The following is a 20,684-nucleotide window of genomic DNA, read 5'->3' on the forward strand; positions in this document are numbered from 1 at the left end:
TCCAGCGGATGTTGGCAAGTTGATCTCTGGTTCCTCTGCCTTTTCTAAAACCAGCTTGAACATCTGGAAGTTCACAGTTCACGTATTGCTGAAGCCTGACTTGGAGAATTTTGAGCATTACTTTACTAGTGTGTGAGATGAGTGCAATTGTGTGGTAGTTTGAGCATCTTTGGCATTGCCTTTCTTTGGGATTGGAATGAAAACTGACCTTTTCCAGTCCTGTGGCCACTGCTGAGTTTTCCAAATTTGCTGGCATATTGAGTGCAGCACTTTCACAGCATCATCTTTCAGGATTTAAAATACCTCAACTGGAATTCCATCACCTCCACTAGGTTTGTTCATAGTGATGTTTTCTAAGGCCCACTTGACTTCACATTCCAGGATGTCTGGCTCTAGGTGAGTGATCACACCATCATAATTATCTGGGTTGTGAAGATCTTTTTTGTACAGTTCTTCTGTGTATTCTTGCCACCTCTTCTTAATACCTTCTGCTTTTGTTAGATCCATACCATTTCTGTCCTTTATTGAGCCCATCTTTGCATGAAATGTTCCCTTGGTATCTCCAATTTTCTTGAAGAGATCTCTAGTCTTTCCCATTCTGTTGTTTTCCTCTATTTCTTTGCATTGATCACTGAGGAAGGCTTTCTCATCTCTCCTTGCTATTCTTTGGAACTCTGCATTCAGATGCTTACCTAAGATAACCATTGTTATGCAGATAGATAGATAGATAGATAGCTATCTGCAGCATAGCATTCCTTCTCCATGCTCTTATGAAGATAGATAAGCACTCATAGAAACACAGTTTTGCTTTTTCCCTTAACTTTCCTGTTTCATTTTTTTTGTCTTCCCCTACCCCATGCCTGCTTTACTCTTCTTTCTCCCTCTTTTCTCCCTCCTTTTCCTAAACTGGAATGATACTATACATATATTCTGTCACTTGTTTCCTTTTATATAATGTATCATATGCATTTCCCTGATGTCAATACTTATAGATGCAATCCATTCTTTTTAATATTTGTATAATATTCCATAATATGGGAGTCATATGTTTTCTTTAATCATTCCTCTATTGATCAACATTCACGTTACTTCCAGTCTTGTACCATTACTGACAATACTATAGTAAATGACTATACAGAAATCCTTATGTATGCTCTTTCAAATGTATATGAAAAAAATCCCCCAATCTTAGATTGCTGATTCAAAAGGTACCTTTACCTTTAAGTTGTAATGTATATTAGGGCTTCCCTGGTAGCTTAGATGGTAAAGAGTCTGCTTGCAATGCAGGAGACCAGGTGTTTGATTCCTCGGTCAGAAAGATTCCATTACCATGTTACTTTCCGGAAAGGTGATAGCTCTAAACATGGCCAGTAGCAGTGAATGAGTTCCATTGCATTCCTAGGCATCCGTACTAGTACTGGATATTATCCGTCTTTTCCATTTTTCAAATTTGATGGGTAAAAATAAAATTGTTATTGTTTAGTTGCTAAGTCATGTCCGACTCTTTTGTGACTTACAGATTGTACCCTGCCAGGCTCGTCTGTCCATGGGGTTTCCCAGACAAGAATACTAGAGTGGATTGCCATTTCCTTCTCCAGGATGTCTTCCCAACCCAGGGATTGAACCTGTGTCTTCTGCATTAGCAGGCAGATTTTTTACCACTGAGTCACCAGGGAAGCCCAAAAATAAAATAGAATCTCATTAATGCTTTGTGTTTCATTCTTCCATACCAGCCATCTGAAGTGCAAGGGCAATACATGGTCCTCAGATGGTAAAGAATCTGCCTGCAATAAAAGAGATCTTCCCTGACAGTCCAGATTGTAAGGAATTCCCCTGCAATGTGGGAGACCTGGGTTCAATCCCTGGGTTGGGAAGATCCTCTGGAGAAGGAAATGGCAACCCACTCCAGTATTCTTGCCTGGAGAATCCCCATGGACAGAGGAGCCTGGCGGGCTACAGTCCTTAGGGTCTCAAAGTGTTGGACACAACTGAATGACTTTCACATATTCACACACCTCTTCTCCAAATTACAGCAATATTTGTAAATTCAGGTCTTACCCTCAGAGAAATTTTGGGAAACAGCCAGCCTACCCAACTGAATAGGTCGACACAGCAGTAAGAATACAAGGACTAATATTAACTCAACCTTATCATTTCTTAACTGTTTCTGCCAGGTTATATGTTTACAAAGAGATCAGCTTCTCCCCACCCCAACTGATGCAATACTGACTGAGATTTGTTATCCTATTAACTCACCACAGGATCTGTAATTCATTAAAACATGTCATTTGTAGGTGCTTCCAGCTACAAATAAGAGTGAACAATTGGGTGTTGCCCTGGGTCTAAATGTAATTACAATGTTCAATTCCGCATATGCCATGCTCTACAAAGTCAATGACCCATCAGGGTAGACAGCAGCCCCCTAATGTGATACATTTGAAGAAAGATTTGTTAAATGAGAAGAATAAGAAAAAACAGACACTGAGAATAATACACAGGATAGTAAAAATGTTTTAAATATTTTATTATTTAGCATTTGTTGAATATAGTTTCATATATGCAATGATGATAGATATTATTTCTGCCCAGTTAAATTCACAAAGAAAGAAAAAAGATTTAGGAACAGAAATATAGCTACGAAGTTTAGCTCAGAACTGCCTTTGGGGAACAAAGGAAAATATGTCAGGGAAATAAGTTGACATCTACAACCAACTAACTTTTTTTTTCCTGGCTCTGCTACCCCTGGTCGTATTCTCTACTTTCTGGTTTTCCTTGGTCCTAGGCTCTATAGATGTTTAGGAAGACTTCTTGACAGAAGAGGAGTCTTTTTCGAAGAGTCTTTCCTTGCTAATCTGAGATTTTTGAGGACAAAAATTGTAAAAAGTACTGTCATGTCCCATATTTGGTAGGTGGGTCAGATCTTTGGTCTCACATAATAAATGCCTTTATTCATCAACACGCAATGATAGAGTCATACTACTCCCATCCAGAGAAGTTATCTCTCATCATTACTAAGATGGGTCCCTTAGCTATATTTTTTTTGATACATTAGCAGTAAGGATTTGTTTTCTTTATTGTTTTCTTTTTTGCTATGTTTTCTTTCTTTGGTGAAGCAAATGGTTTTCCTGCTCTGAGCACTAGAGGGGACTTAGTTATCTATTTTATGTAATTATTCTTTCTTGGGGTCCTCATACAATGACATTAGGATCCCACATGGCACTGATATGTCTGGTCCATAGTCAGGAAGAAATTTCCAGATGAATGCTCTCACTGAAGCCACTTCTGCACTCTCAGTGATGATGTCTCATCTCTTCTTCTGAGGCTGACTGGTGACATGGTAAGAGAGTGGACTTCTGGCAGATGCAAAAAGCACCTGTGACACGGAATCATGTTCTGTTTTGCTTCCCAAAGTCAGGATCTCTGAGAGGTTCACCATCGCTGACTGTGATCAGTTCTTTTTTTGCTTTCTGTTAAGTTTTTTATTAATCTGTACAATTCTCTGTAGCAGGAAGCAAGCCCAGCCCTAGACTGTTTTCATAATCTGTGCTGTCACATGCTGTAAGTTTCTCTTCAACCTGACTGGAATTCAGTGATATGTTTTTCATTATGTAATAAATACTAAACTACAAAAGCTTTAAACATAAAAATTTAGTTCTTTGTTCCAATAATGGTGACACAATTGGAAGGAAGGAAGGAAAGAGGCAAAACTTCCTTCCTTCCTGTGCCTAGGTCCTATTTTGTCACTGGTACCTCTTATGATCAGTTGCTAGAACAATTAGACACATCCTTGCAAAATTGATTTGCGCTAATTTGTATATGCATGGTGGGGGAGGACAATCCTTCTTCTATCCTTTTAGGTTCTGTGGCTGGGCCTGAGAATTAAACTGATATGAGATAGATGAATGAGAAAAACATTTAAATACTTTATGGGCACATGAGGTTCCTTATAAGAAAAAGGGGGGCTCAAATAAGCAGTTAGGACTGAGAATTTATATACTTTTTTTTTAAACAAATAATAATAAATTTGTGGAGAAATTACAAGACAAAGGAGTTTTAGATGGGGGCAGTAAATTGTGGGAATATGATTATGAGATATATGGGGGAAACTAATGGAAGACAAGGGTTATTTTAGTTGATTTGCTTCTACAGGTCCATTTCTAGGTCCCCAGTTTCCAGTGAGAAGAATGTTCTCCTCGTACAGGGAGTTCATCTCTCCTATGGGAAATTTTATGATCTGCTTTTAAGTGTAAAGGAAGAGGTTGGAGACCCCTTCCTACATCTGCTATCTTTTAAGTGTCTTCAGCTCAAAATACTCAATAGCCAAATCAGAATGTTTTGGAGTGGCATGTTCGCATCCCCTTAAGTATGTAATGTGTATATTGGCTTAAGCCCTTGTTAACTTCTTTGTGTTAATCTGGCAGATGAGGCCTGCTTTATGTCTGGTGGCTGTTTCTAGGCTGGAAAAGGGCTGTAATAAATTGCATGTACTAGAGAGGCAACTATATCTGGTATGTTTTTGTGGAAGACCCTATTTATAAATATAATTAAGATTTATTGTTTTTGAGAAGACTTGAAACTATAAGTTGCAGGAAAAAGCTAATAAATTCAAAATAAACTCAGAACAAGCAATGAAATTATAAGGAAGAAAAGTTAGAATCAACTTCAAATGAATTTATTAATATAGATGAGCACTAAACCTAACTCAAGTTATTCAAAACCAGAGGGGAAAAAAAAAAAAAAAAGATATTTTGGTTTACCTAGTTCTCCGTGTTGAACTGAAGAGAGCTTTCATTTATGAGCTTTCATCTCAGGGGCTGCAGTGCACAGGCCAGAAGGGGAAGGAGGATGAGGCTTGGTGTGAACCGTGGAGAATGGTACAGCTTGTGTTTGCCCCATCCAAAGAAATTCAAACTAAAACCAAACCAAACCAGAGTCTTTGCTGTCCAGTTAAAACCAGAAGATGGGGATAGGGATAGATACCAATTAATAACTCCTGAGCTAGAATTGAAATACAGGAGAAACATCACATATGTCTATTTGGCATTCTGTAATATAAAATAAATGGATAATGTAAATATTTTATTAAAAGAGCACAGAAATGGCCATTGCTATAAAGTGTTGATTGTTCAGTTGTGTCTGACTCTTTGCCACCCCACGGACTGTAGCCTGCCAACCTCCTCTGTTCATGGGATTCTCCAGGCAAGAATCCTGGAGCAGGTAGCCATTCCCTTCTCCAGGGGATCTTCCCTACCCAGGAATTGATCCCTGGTCCCTGCATTGCTGGCATCCCCTGCATTTACTGTCCGAGCCACCAGGGAAACCCCATCGCCATAAAAGTTCTTTCTAATACTGAACTTCTGAAAAAGCTGAAGATTTAATATTATGTTTTACCTTAATGAATATATTATGAATCCTCATTGGAAAAGACCCTGATGCTGGGAGGGATTTGGGGTAGGAGGAGAAGGGGATGACAGAGGATGAGATGGCTGGATGGCATTACCGACTCGACGCACATGAGTTTGGGTGAACTCCGGGAGTTGGTGATGGATAGGGAGGCCTGGTGTGCTGCGATTCATGGGGTCGCAAAGAGTTGGACATGACTGAACTGATGAATCCTCTGGGAATCAGACATGCCATCAAATGGTATAACAGTGCCCGTAGGTGGAAGGGCATACTTAATTAAGGATGCTTTGATTTAATGATTAGAATTCTTCTAAGAGATCTACTTTCCTTTGTTTTGGAGTGAATATCTCCCATGATTTTGAGTTCCAATGTGAAAATTTTTCTATGACCTTTCAGTTAAGTAAGAGCAGCACCATTCAAGGTTTATTGATTACCTCTTGTATAATCAATAAGGAATGGTGGGGAGGAACTTGGCATTGTGCATCATCTGTAGAGTTTCCAGAGGAAAACAGATCAGAAAATGCACTGGAAGAAGCAGAGAAAACACGTCTAATCCTTTCTCCTACTGACCTGTTACCAAAGTCAGCTTCTCAGGTCAAAAAGTCATTTTATATCATATGTGGTTATATCCTTTAAATGGTGAGAAAAAACTTAATCTCTCCCCTATTTTCTAATTACTCAGTCATTTTTGGTCTCTAGAATTCCTACGAACAATTCTAAGTTGCTTTATGGTACTTTTGTGGGGAAAGGGGACCTGTTCACCGTCGTCAGTGTCAAATACCCGTGAAATGCCTGTCCAAGGGTCACTGGCAGGTCACACGATATAAACTCAGTTCTGGGTGGATGTAGGGATGTACAGAGTACGCTTGGATTTCACAATGCTCCGAGCCACCCCTTGGCTTCCAGACCAGGTAAAGTGACAGAGAAGCTACAAAACATGCCACCAGCAGTCCCCTTTTAGACTATGAAAGAATTAAGGGAGGCTGGCTTGTCAGCTGAAGAGAGTGGTGAAAACTCTGGCCATTGGGCCTAGAAAAAGTTGTTGTTGTTGTTTAGTCACTAAATCATGTCTGACTCTCTTGTGGTGTTGTGGACTGTAGCCCGCTCCTCTGTCTGTGAGATTTCCCAGGCAAGAATACTGGAGTGGGTTGCCATTCCCTTCTCCAGGGGATCTTCCTGACCCAGGGATCAAACCATGTCTACTATATTGACAGGTGGATTCTTTACCACTGAGCCACGTGGGAAGCCCAAGTGACATGTTAACTCTTAGGAATCCTGACTTTCAGGATGGCTGACTCTGCTCAAATGTCATTTAGCAAAACCCAAGAATATGCCAGGATAAAGACAGTACAGTGCAAATACCCAAATCAGAATGATGTAGTGCTTTTGAATTCAAGTCAGTTTGGAAGTATCTCAAACCCCAGCTGGAATCTTTAGATTCAATTAGGGATTTTCACCTGGGCATTGAACAGATCTTTGTTTCAAAGCACTAAGCACTTTAGACTTCACCTGGCAAAATATAACATCTGGGCACCTCTCAATATATCTGACCCCAAATATCTAGAGTACAAATGAAGCTTCTGCAAGCTCTTTCCCTCTAGAATTTTTGTCAGTCTTCCTTTATTGCATGCTTATTTTTGTACCTGCTCTTTGAACTCTTTTGTTTAATTCAAATATTTGTAATGTCTTATAATAGTCCTCTTTGATATGTTTTCATTTGGTTCTTCATTTTGCAGTGAAATCTTAATTGCCAACCTGGCCACCTGTGACTTTTGGCTAAATGTGTAATATAATGTAGGGTATATAAGGAATGTGTTTGAGAGGTCGGAAATCTGTTTTTACAGTGTATAGGCAGAATAATAAAAGTGTCTTCTCAAGAGGACGTTTTTCAATCAAACCCTCACCTAGGAACTGCTATGGAAGGACTTTATAGATAGATAAGGTTAATCATCAGCTGGTCTTAAAAGAGGGCAAGGAACGTGCATTTTTCCAGGTGGGTTCAGTTTAATCACATGCGCCTTGAGAATCACAGAAGAAAGGCCAAGAGAGTCAGTCAGAGAGATGCAGTTTAAGAAGAAAGTGGAGAAGAAAGAAGCCAAAGGAGTAGAGGTCAAGAGATTTGGAACAAGAGACGGACTCAATCCATTGCCTCTGGCTTTAAATATGGAGAAAGGGCCGGGGCCAATGTGTGGCCTTTAGAAGCTGAGAATGACACCTGCCCCACAGCCAGTGAGGAAGTAGGACCTCAGTCCTGTGGCTGCATGGAAGTAAATTCAGCCAACAGCCTGAGTGAGCTTTCAAGTGGATTCCCTCCAGAAACAGTGGACACCTTGATTTCAACCCTGGGAAACCCAGAGCAGAGAACCTAGAGCAGCCGGTCCCACCCTCTGACCTACAGACCTGTGAGGTAAGGTCTGTGTTGTTTCAAGCCTGCATATGATCTAATTGTTTTAAGTTTGTGTAATTGGTTATAGCAACAATAAAGAACCGGTACAAATAAAACTCCGAATGCCTAGGAGTGCCTTAGTGCCCAGGATGACTTGAAGTCACTTATACCTAGTCAGGTAGAGAGATGGCTGAATGCAGAAAGAGAATGAAAACAGAAAGAAGAGAGAAGGGGGTCTAACATTACAAAGTAGGGATAATTTGCTTCCATTCCTTTTAGGGAGACTGTGACCCCCGAGTGGCTTCTTGTATGTCTGATGGTATTAGTTTCTCACAAGACTGATTCTAATCCTTAAATTTTTGTATGGCTTTTTTGAGGCAGCTACAAGTTGGACTTCTGGCTTATAAATTGTATAATATCCAGTACATTATGTATATGCACAATTAGTGGATTATGTATCCAAAGCCATACTTCAAGGAAAATACAAGAGATTTTCAAGGGTATTTTGATTTTAGGCTTTTTTTTTTTTTTCTAATAGACTGATTTTAGAAACCAATTCCCACATAAGATGCAACCATTGTGCTGCATATCACCTCTCCCAGCCACAGTCTTAGGAGAACTTGAGCTTCTAGGAAGAGGCAGCCTGCAAGAAAAAGTGGAGCAGTTTCACGCCCTATTGCTACAAGTCATTTGACATGTATGCACAGTCAGTCCATGGATTCCTCCAGCTTGCTCCACGCAAGAGTGAAATGTACCTTTCTCCTTTCCAAGGATTCCACAAATTATTCTTTTCTTACTTTTTTTTCCTTAGAAGGTAACCTGGGGTGTTAGTGATAAGCAATCTGACCCTAAACAATTGAAGGGTGAGTGAAAGGGAAGAGCACCAGGCACACGTGTGACTTGCTTAATGCTGCTCCCCTCCTGGTATCCTCGAAGTCCAGGAAAACAAGCTGATGGAGAGGAATTTCCTGATCCATGATAGTCTTTCTCTTTGGATAACTGAGCTTCGAATTGCTGCTGCTTTCTCAACTCTTTGTAGTTTTCTGTGTAGGGAACTGTGGAGGCCTCCCACGGATTGGCTTATTTGAATAAAAATACATTTCTTCTGCCCTCTACAACCTTCAGGAGCCTTCAAAGATGAATTTAATTATACATATTAAAAAAAAAACTCAGAATTTTGAGGATTTTGTTCTGAAACCAAATTTATTATGTTCAAAGCTGTGTCTGGATAAAAGGCAAGTATAACATTAAAATATTAATCCATTCATGCCATTTAGTGATTTGAATTATTCACAGCTGCTTGTATTTTATTTTTATAAGAATATGGCTTTTATCTATGAAGCCAATCAAATTGAAAGGAATATTCTTTGCTTTTAGAATCCTCCCTAGTCAAGGTTGTTTTAATATAGGACACCCCTCCTCCCCCTCATACATTTTATGAGCTGTAGTCATAAAGCATTTACATTTGCTTTAAGCACTTAGAAAAACCAGGTAAATTGAACACTAAAAGCACTTGGCAACTATTTCCAAGTTTACAATGCTTTGATGCTGGTAAGCTAAATCCCACTCCCCCAAGTTCTCCTTCCTTCTAGAATAAAAAGGAGGTGATGCTTTACAGATTATTTGTGAGTGTCTGTTTTTAGTGTTTAGTATATATTTTCAAAGCTGATCTGGAAGCTTAGCTTTAGTCACTCCACTTTTTATGACATATGTCAAGAATCTCTAGGTGGAGAACAATCCTTTTGAATTTGGGCTTCCTTATTTCTAAAAAGACTACGATATTTACCTTTTCCAATCTCATAGGGCCAGGAAGTTCAAATGATCTGCTACACAAAGATATATAAACTAAATGGCTGTACAAATATAAGAGGTTAGTGATGTTAATTTAACATTATTATGAGCAATAATTTTACAGACTTAAGATATTACAAAGGTTCAGAAGACACAGCATTTAAAATTGGTCAGAACCAAGAACTCAGAAATATTATTCAGACCTAGGATATTTTAAGTTCTAATCTTTGTTTGATTCTAAGCATTTGAAGGGCTTCCCAGATGGCTCAGTGGTAAAGAATCCTCCTGTAATACAGAAAGTGCAGGTTCAATTCCTGGTTTGGGAGGATCCCCTGGAGAAGGAAATGGCAACCCACTTCAGTAGTCTTGCCTGGGAAATCCTGTGGACAGAAGAGTCTGGCAGGCTACGGTCTATGCAGTGGCTAACGAGTTGGACACAACTTAGTGACTAAAACAACAAAGTATTTGAAGAATATCATGTCCACTATGTTTCTGCTTTCTACTCTTTAATACAGTTCTTTCAAATATATTTGATTTGCTAAAGTTTCCAGAGTTTTTAGGTCCCTGGTTGCTTTCTCCTGCACAATTTTATTATTGTTTTACTCATAATTGAACTTTACAGAGTGAAGTAGACCTGCCCTCTTTTCATTTGAGGTAAACATTTCTATTAATATTACCTAAAATCACACTGTTTATTCCATGATGGAATGGATTAAGAATACTGTGGGTACAAGAGTTTCTTTGAGGTAATTCTTTGGAATTTAGGGCCATTAGTGATTATATAATCTAAAGATCCTTGAAATGATACAAGAAACATGGGCCAGAGTAGAGCAATTTGCCTAAGATCACATAGCTGGTTAATAATGAGGTCAAATTAAAAGCTGGTTCTCTTGATTCCAAGTCTCCTACAGTTCTCCTGAGGGCATATGTGGTCTACTGCCTGTTCCATAAATAAAGTTTTATTGGAATGCTACCATACCCATTCATTTACATTGTAAGGCAGAGCTGAATAGTTATGTCAGAGATCATCTGGCCTACATAGCATAGAATATTTGCTGTCTGGTTCTTTAAGGAAAAAGTTTTCTGACCTCTGGCTTAGCAGAAAGATAACTGAAAAAGTCTGGTTGCAGCATTTTGTGAATAGTCTGTTCAGTTTGTGCATTTGTCCCAACTGTGGTTTGGCTTAAGCTATTTGGATATTAGGCAAAATCAGTGGGGTCTCATGATTAATTACAGGTTGATGTTAACAAATGTAAAAATGTATTTGCAAAAGAACGATAGACATGTATTTTCAGAAGACATATCCCATAATTTGGGGATTTGTTTCCTATATTTATCCTCATAATACATTCTTCAAGCAATGGAAATACTTAATTCAAAGTAGTGAAAACTTATGCAGAACACACAATAACTGTATTCAAGTATGTGAAGGACTATTCTGTGAATAAAGAGATTAGATGATGTATTTGTCCTTCAAGTCCGACTCAAATGTACTTTGTTGGTTAAGCCCCTGATCTCCCCTCTTCGGGTAGAATTGATCACTCTCTCTGCTGTGCCTCCAAAATATGCTGGAAGGAGTACTATTACAACATTTATCACACTGCATTACAGGTAGTTGTTTATTCATTTATCTTGCCAGTCAATGTGAAATCCTTGAAAGTGAGCACAATACCTTATTCATTTTGGCATCCCCATCATGGGGCTCAGTCCCTGGCTCATAGTAGAAGCAATCTAAATACTTGATGAATGAGTGTATATTATAATATCAGAGGGCAAAGAAAGGGCCAATGCAAAATTTTAGTAAAAAGAACTTTGTGATAATATTGGCAGCAATATGTCCTAAGCAGTGCTGCAGTCCTCAAAGAGCAGGACTTGGGGTTAGAATTCCTAGGTTTGAATTTCTCCTGTTGTGTTGTTACTGTTTGTCATTATGTAGATTACTTAATGTCTCAGTTTCCTCAACTTTGAAATAGAGATGATTTAGGCACCAGTTTTCTAACTATGGTCTGCACAACACTGAGCATCCCCAAGATCTTTTAAGAAGTTTGTGACTGTCAAAACTGTGTTTTAAGAATGCTAAGGCATTGTTTACCCTTTTCGCTTAGTTTCATTGATGGTGCAAAAGCAATGGTGGGAAAACTGTTGGTGGTTTAGCATGAATCAGGGCACAAAGTTGAACTAGCATTAATGTTTTCTTCATTATATGCTGTCAGAAAAAAAGAAAAATGCCAGTTTCATTTATGAATGCCCGGATGAAGGAGTAGAATTACTAGTTTTATTAAGTCTCAATCTTTGAGTGCAATGTCCTTTTTAATATTTTATGTGATAAAATCAGAAGTACCTATTTTTGCAGCATTTTGAAGTATAATGGCTGTCTTGAGTAAAGATACTTGTGCTATTATTGAGTTGCCAACTGAACTAAGCCACTGTTGTACATGGTAATATCTACTACTACTACTACTAAGTCGCTTCAGTCGTGTCCGACTCTGTGCGACCCCATGGACTGCAGCCTACCAGGCTTCTCTGTCCCTGGGATTCTCCAGGCAAGAACACTGGAGTGGGTTGCCATTTCCTTCTCCAATGCATGAAAGTGGAAAGTGAAAGTGAAGTCGCTCAGTCGTGTCTGACTCTTAACGACCCCATGGACTGCAGCCTACCGGGCTCCTCCATCCATTGGATTTTCCAGGCAACAGTACTGGAGTGGGGTGCCGTTGCCTTCTCCCACATGGTAACATCATTTTTGCTCAAATCACTGATAGATTGCAGTATAGTTATCCAGACTTTGGTATTTGACAGATATCTTCCCAAAAGTTGATAAAAGTGAACTTAACTCTTCAAGGAAAACAACAGCAGTATTTGTCTCCAATGATTGAATTGTGCTTCTAAGCACCATTTTTAATTTTGGAAAGCTTCCCTTGTGGCTCAGATGGTAAAGAATCTACCTGCAATGTGGGAGACTTGGATTCAATCCCTAGATTGGGAAGATCGCCTGGATTAGGGAAAGGCTACCCACTCCAGTGTTCTGGCCTGGAGAATTCCATGGACTATATAGTCTATGGGATCACAAAGAGTTGGGCACAGTATCTTTTACCATAAACTTTAGAGTTGTTTAGTTCCTAAGGACTTTTGTGAAAAGATTAGTGATATTATAAGTTATTTTAAACTATTATATAATGAAATAAGACTATATTTGAAACATCTGCATAATCTAGTAAACTAGGATTTTCCAAGTGACCAGTGCATAATGTTACAAAATCATGCGTTAAAATCATACAAAGATAAAGATCAATTCAAAGTGTGTTAATATAATATGGATGCCTCAAGACTAATACATAGATTTTTAATGTAAGAGAGTCATGACTCTCTTATTAAGAATTATTAAGTTCTTTGGTAGGATTTCAGATTCTATGTTGCAATTATTCTTTAAGAAGCTACCACTGTTGAGTTTTGGTATGCTGTCAAAGAAGAATATCTGCAATGTGAAAGGACTGTTGAAGTGCACCTCCCTCTTCAACCACACACCTGCTGCTATGTGAGGCCAACTTTTTTTCATATACTTGAAGCAAAACAGCATAATGCAACAGATTGGATACAGATATGAAAATTCAGCTGTCTTTTCTTAAAACAGACATTAAAAAGTTTTACAAAAAATGTAAAACAAAGTCATTACTCTCACTGTTTTTTGTATGTTTGTTTGTTTTTAGAGTAGGTTTCTTAATCTTTGAACTTCAATACAAAGATCAGATTATGGTTCAGTTCAATTCAGTCGCTCAGTCGTGTCCGACTCATTGCGACCCCATGAATTGCAGCACACCAGGCCTCCCTGTCCATCACCAATTCCCGGAGTTCACTCAGACTCACATCCATCGAGTCAGTGATGCCATCCAGCCATCTCATCCTCTGTCGTCCCCTTCTCCTCCTGCCCCCAATCCCTCCCAGCATCAGAGTCTTTCCCAATGAGTCAACTCTTCACATGAGGTGGCCAAAGTACTGGAGTTTCAGCTTTAGCATCATTCCTTCCAAAGAAATCCCAGGGCTGATCTCCTTCAGAATGGACTGGTTGGATCTCCTTGCAGTCCAAGGGACTCTCAAGAGTCTTCTCCAATACCACAGTTCAAAAGCATCAATTCTTCGGCACTCAGCCTTCTTCACAGTCCAACTCTCATATCCATACATGACCACCAGAAAAACCATAGCCTTGACTAGACGGACCTTTGTTGGCAAAGTAATGTCTCTGCTTTTGAATATGCTATCTAGGTTGGTCATAACTTTCCTTCCAAGGAGTAAGCATCTTTTAATTTCATGGCTGCAGTCACCATCTGCAGTGATTTTGGAGCCCCAAAAAATAAAGTCTAACACTGTTTCCACTGTTTCTGCATCTATTTCCCATGAAGTGATGGGACCAGATGTCATGATCTTCGTTTTCTGAATGTTGAGCTTTAAGCCAACTTTTTCACTCTCCTCTTTCACTTTCATCAAGAGGCTTTTTAGTTCCTCTTCCCTTTCTGCCATAAGGGTGGTGTCATCTGCATATCTGAGGTTATTGATATTTCTCCCAGCAATCTTGATTCCAGCTTGTGTTTCTTCCAGCCCAGAGTTTCTCATGATGTACTCTGCATATAAGTTAAATAAGCAGGGTGACAATATACAGCCTTGACGTCCTCCTTTTCCTATTTGGAACCAGTCTGTTGTTCCATGTCCAGTTCTAACTGTTGCTTCCTGACCTGCATACAAATTTCTCAAGAGGCAGATCAGGTGGTCTGGTATTCCCATCTCTTTCAGAATTTTCCACAGTTTATTGTGATCCACACAGTCAAAGGCTTTGGCATAGTCAATAAAGCAGAAATAGATGTTTTTCTGGAGCTCTCTTGCTTTTTCCATAATCCAGCGGATCTTGGCAATTTGATCTCTGGTTCCTCTGCCTTTTCTAAAACCAGCTTGAACATCTGGAAGTTCACGGTTCACATATTGCTGAAGCCTGGCTTGGAGAATTTTGAGCATTACTTTACTAGCATGTGAGATGAGTGCAATTGTGCGGTAGTTTGAGCATTCTTTGGCATTGCCTTTCTTTGGGATAGGAATGAAAACTGACCTTTTCCAGTCCTGTGGCCACTGCTGAGTTTTCCAAATTTGCTGGCATATTGAGTGCAGCACTTTCACAGCATCATCTTTCAGGATTTGAAAGAGCTCAACTGGAATTCCATCACCTCCACTAGGTTTGTTCATAGTGATGCTTTCTAAGGCCCACTTGACTTCACATTCCAGGATATCTGGCTCTAGGTGAGTGATCACACCATCATGATTATCTGGGTCATGAAGATTATGGTTAGTTATCATCAAAGTGTTATTCATGTTGATATATAATCATCATTATATAATATATATCATATATTATCATATATAATCATCATTTTAATTGAAAATATTTATAACATTTAAAATATTTTAGAGTATCTATAATTGCCAGGATATGGAAGCAACTTAAATGTCCATCAACAGATGAATGGATAAAGCAGATGTATCATGTATATATACACATGTGTATGTATATGGCTTCACTGATGGCTCAGTAGGTGAATAATCTGCCTATAATGCAGGAGACCCTTGCTCCTCGATCCCTGGGTTGGGAAGATCCCTTGGAGAAGGAAATGGCAACCCACTCCATACTATTCAGACATAAAAAGAGAAAGAAATTTTGCCATTACAACGTGGATAAACATGGAGGGCATTATGCTAGGTGAAGTAAGTCAGAGGGCTAAATGACACCTCTTATATGAGGAATCTAAAAGGTACAACAAGCTACTGAATATAACAAAAAAGAACCAGACCCACAGATGTAGAGAACAAACTACTAGTGGGGAGAGGGAAAAGGAAAGGGGCAACAGGGATAGGAAATTAAGAGACACAAACTATTAGATACAAAATAAGCTACAAGGACATGTACAAATGAAGAATATAGACAGTATTTTATGATGACTATAAGTGGAGTGCAACCTTTAAAGATTGTGAATTGCCATATTATACACCTGTAACTTATATAATATTATACATCAATTATGCTTCACTTAAAAATGGTTAATATGAAAAAATTGAATGTTAAACATTTTTAATTTCTCAATTTTAATTTATAATATGAGAAGTTTGGATTGATAGAATTCACATAATGAAAACCCTTTAAATTCCTCCATTTTTAGGAATAGGAAGAGGTCCTGAGCAGACTTGGTGGAAACAGACATTCTCATTTATATCTGTGGAACTATGAAAATATCTGCAAGATACTAAAATATTAAAGAATTTTTTAAAGGATGCAGGAAAGTATTTTGAATATAACTTCATTGTAAATAATTAGTGGATCTCTGTAGAAATAAATGCCTGGAAATTGGAAACCAGAGTTTTATTGGGGAAAAAAGTGATTGACAGTTGAGGAAGGGTGGAAGGAGGCATTCATTTTTCATTTCACACCTTTCCAAATTTGATTTTTTTTAACCACATTCACTTTTTTTGTATAAAAAATTGAGGTGATAATACTTAGAATTTAATGAAAACTAGTTGAGATGATGTGAAATCTCCTGACCTATAGTAATTTGCTCTGTTAGTAATGGGTGGGTGAGTAAAAGCGTCATGAATTTGTGTGGTGGCAGGTAGAGCATTCTCCAAGCAATTACTGAAGGATAGCTTGATAAAAATATCATAAACAAGAAAGAATTCTGTCTCTGAGTTTATCAAATTGACCTCTAGTGTTGAATTCTGATTACTTTTGATCCTACTTTTTTTGTGAAAGAATAGCCATAGTATTTGAAAATGAAAGTTCTATAGCAAATGTCTTCCATATCCCTCAGAAACTTTAAAATTTTTCAGAATTTCATTTTTGGCCATTTTCATAGCATTTACTTTTCCTATTCAATTTTATTCTCAAAGTATAGAAGGGCCGCTGAGACAAATAAGCCAGCATTCACTTAATTTTGTACTATACCATGGCAGGAAGCATTCTTTCATAATCTTATGACAAGAATTTTATCTCACAATTGCCAGTCCCATGAAGTATAATTTATTTAGTAGAATGCCCCTATTCTTAGGATAGATTTATCTTTGCAATAGGTTGAGGCTAGGAAACAAGTGATACATTTTGCCTTAAGAGAACATAGAGCAAAGAGCAGAGAGAACATTCCAGATTTTATTGTATTTTAAAAAAAAATCACTTAGTGGTTTCCAGTATTGCCTTTTGAAGAGTCAACATATGATTGCACCTATAGATTGTATGTGCAAATATATTTTTATAAATCAGGGCTTAGGTCATTGTGTGAAAAATGGATGTACCTTTCTGGAAGAACAGATTAATAATTTATCCCAAACATCTTATTGAAAGAAAAAAGTGCATTTGAATAATGTAGGGAGATAAAGCATAGCAATATTATTCCTTATTTCTTTTATTAATGAGTTAGGATGTAAGGAACTCAATAAAAATTACATTAAAAACTCATAAACATTGTTAAAATCTTCTTTCCCCATCAGTCACATTTATGAAACTGGCACTTCTATTTAAATGGTATTTAATAAAACAACAAGATTTTATATAGTGAGTCAAACAGTTCATGGGCTCATTCATTTACTCACAAGACATTTGTTGAGTGCCATATCGTGTACCAGGTACTAAGGCCTTGGTGATGAATAAGATATATTTCTTGTATTTTAAGAGTTCAGTTGCCAGTGAAGCAGACAGATATATAAGCAAATAATAAAGTGCTGTGGTAAATAGGAAGAGAATAGAGTTTTGGCAATAAAAAAAATTTAAGTCTGGACTTCACTTCTGAATTATATAGCTTTCTAATCTCTCTATTTCAGGGATTTCATCTGTAAAATGAAAAAATATGCTCATTGCATGCTGTTTTATGGATTAAACATATTCAAAATGCAAGACCTAGAACTAAATCTCATCGAATGGAATGTATTACCCTAATACTGCAATATGAAAGGCCCCATAATATGGGCATGGACAAAAAAGAAAGTGATTCATTTGGGGATGGGGACAGGTAAGGAAAAATATCTTAGAGCAGGAACTGTTTAGAATAAGGAAATGTGCATAACCAAGAGAATTCCAGGCAGAGAGAATGTTATGCACAGGAGCTTTGAACTTGTGGTAAAAATATAAGGAATTCTGAATATAGTTTGATGAGGCGATGCCTAGGGTACAGAAGAGTAAAAATGAGAATGGTGAGTTTATGGTCCTCAGACACAGAGGATCTTTCACAGCCTGCAAATGATTCAAGACTTTTAGCAATAGCAATGGGAATGAGATATATAAATAGATTTGGGCAATGTTTTCAAGGTAGAATTTGTGGAAATGAGTGACAATGTGGGATTAACAGAGAGAAAGACTTCTCGATTTTGCTTTGGATTAATAATTGTTGACATCATTAATCAAAAGAAGGAATTTAGGAGAAAAAATAGGTTTGAGGAGAAAACGATAAACTTTATTTCATTTTATCAATTCTGATTTGTTAGCTCCTTAGGCAGGAGAGAGACCTACATTGCAGAAAGGATTTGAGAATGCTAAACATTTAGGCAAGAGTAGAAGCCAGGAATCTGAAGTTTCTAGCTGTGCTGCATAATCCATTGACTTTGCTACAAGTTATACCTTTCCCTGTTCTGTTAGAGATTTAATGCAGCCTAACTTTGGAGGTCTTTTAAATGTCTGGGTCTTAGCTCAAAATTATCATAAATGAAATGCAAATATAAAAAAAAACTATTCAATATTCTTCACAGGGTTTTTTTTAAGAATCACATAATTTTGGTAACTGAAATCCCTTTCAGTTCAGTTAAGCCACCCAGTTGTGTCTGACTCTTTGCAAGCCCATGGACTGCAGCACACGTTCAGCTTTCTTTATGGTCCAACTCTCACATCCATACATGACCACTGGAAAAACCATACCTTTGACTAGACAGACCTTTGCTGGCAAAGCAGCATCTCTGCTTTTTAGTATGTTGTCTAGGTTTATCATTGCTTTTCTTTCAAGTAGTAAGTGTTTTTTAATTCCATGGCTGCGGTCACCATCTGCAGTGATTTTGGAGCCCAAGAAAATAAGGTCTGTCACTGTTTCCATTGTTTCCCCATTTATTTGCTATGAAGCAATGGGACAGGATGCCATGATCTTAGTTTTCTGAATGTTGAGTTTTAAGCCAGCTTTTTCACTCTGTTATTTCACCATTATCAAGAGGCTCTTTAGTTCCCCTTCGCTTTCTGCCATAAGGGTGGTGTCATCTGCATATCTGAGGTTGTTGATGTTTCTCCCTGCAATCTTGATTCCAGCTTGTGCTTCATTCAGCCTGGTATTTCACATGATGTACTCTGCATATAAGTTAAATAAGCAGGGTGACAACATACAGCCTTGATGTTCTCCTTTGCCAATTTTGAACCAGTCCATTGTTCTATGCCCAGTTCTAACTGTTGCTTCTTGACCTGCATACAGATTTCTCAGGAGGCAGGAAAGGTGGTCTGGACATGGGAAAGGTATTCCCATGTCTTGAAGAATTTTCTACAACAAATTGTTTAACCTTTTTTCTAAAATGGAAATAATCAGAATACCTACCTCACAGGTTGGTGTGAAAATTAAATGAGTATATAAATTATTGGAGAAGGAAATGGCAACCCACTCCAGTATTCTTGCCTGGGAAATCCCATGGACAGAGGACCCTGGTGGGCTACAGTCCATGGGTTCATGAAGAGTTGGACTGAGCACATATGAAGTATATAGGGTAGTGACTGACCAATAATTGGGCAACAGTATGTAACTGACAGCATCAGAGGCAGTAGCAGCATCATAATAATTTATTATCATCAAATGGCACGATTTTAGTCAGTGAGGGGATGTTGGAGATAATCATATCAGTGTACATGAGGGAAGAGGAAGCCTGGAATCACCTAGAGAAAGACAAGACTGAAGATGTAGTCCTCCTCAGCTTCATGTCCTTCTTGTCACTCTTTGTTAAAGTAGGACCTTGTGCCTTCATGAGAAGGTTGAGAAAACATATAATTTTAGTTGATAGTATGTTTTATATACAATATAATATGAATATTATTCTTTATTAATGATTTGCTAATATCCAAAAGTTCAAAGTTTGTGGATATTAGTTCAAATTGGACATTAACTCTTATGTACATGTGTGTATGTGTGTGCATACATTAGAATGAGCTATTCATAAAATTCATTATATTGTACATATATATTTATAATATTATACATAATAGTTTTTATGTAGTGGTTTGCAGACTACCCAACATTCAATGGGAAACAAAACACCAAGATAGCATAAAGTAATTTCTTGATACACCTTCAATTTTATCTTTTTTTTCTGATTTATTAGGTACACTCATACTTTCAGAGGAAAATTTCCTGTGTTCTAAACCCACAAACTTAAAATATTGTACCTTAGGCTAAAGTTATTGAATATTTGCACATAGGTGCTAAAAACACTGTGATAACATCATAGAATATTACTTAATAATACTTGAGTTTCATATAAAATATTTTCAACCTGCAGAGCCCAGAGAAATTTATAAATATAAATGCTGTTAGTCAAAGACTTGAATAGATAGGTTTTGTATTGTACCCTGAAGATAAGTAGATTTGGATTCTTCTTGGATTTGTGTAGTCTACTCTAGGAGTTAGGCTGTGGTGATTAAAAAAAAAAAAAAATTGAGCATAGCTTTTTATCATCTGTCTGTAATAAGTGGTGCCAAATAAAACATTTCTGTCATCAAAAACAAACAATAGCTTAATCGTTAGGACCTAAATATGAAAAATTAAGATAAATATGGCAAATTAAATAAAAACAAATTAGTAGTGTTAAACTAAATTAGTTACATGATATAGAGAAATTATGAGGAAAAATGGAACTGATCTAAGGAGCACACTTTTATCCAGTCTATTTTAAGCACACCATGAAAAATATTTACAGCTTTGCTTGGAAGATGGAGTTTGTTATAATTACTTAACTGGAAATTTTACCCTCTTCTTCCTTTTAATTTGCACTATCACTCATTTTGTTCCCATTCTGAGCTCCTTTAGCTCTAAAATTCCCAGGATTTTTTTTTTTTTTTTTGTAC

At 37.6% G+C, this 20,684-nt stretch overlaps 1 protein-coding gene across 7 annotated transcripts in view; it reads left to right on the forward strand.

The window, feature by feature from the left end:
- The window catches only part of IMMP2L (inner mitochondrial membrane peptidase subunit 2), a 984,232-nt gene that overhangs the window by 813,586 nt on the left and 149,962 nt on the right, over positions 1-20,684 (forward strand). Inside the window, exon 1 of one of the 7 annotated variants that reach the window (XR_008717879.1) lies at positions 6,731-7,810. The exons of the other annotated variants lie outside the window; for them this stretch is intronic. The gene's annotated coding sequence lies outside the window, so the exon portion shown is untranslated. Of the gene's footprint in view, positions 1-6,730; positions 7,811-20,684 lie in introns of those variants that run through there. 7 annotated transcript variants of the gene reach the window in all.

This window comes from Bubalus kerabau, chromosome 8, assembly GCF_029407905.1.
Source record: "Bubalus kerabau isolate K-KA32 ecotype Philippines breed swamp buffalo chromosome 8, PCC_UOA_SB_1v2, whole genome shotgun sequence".
Classification (NCBI taxonomy): Eukaryota; Metazoa; Chordata; class Mammalia; order Artiodactyla; family Bovidae; genus Bubalus; species Bubalus kerabau.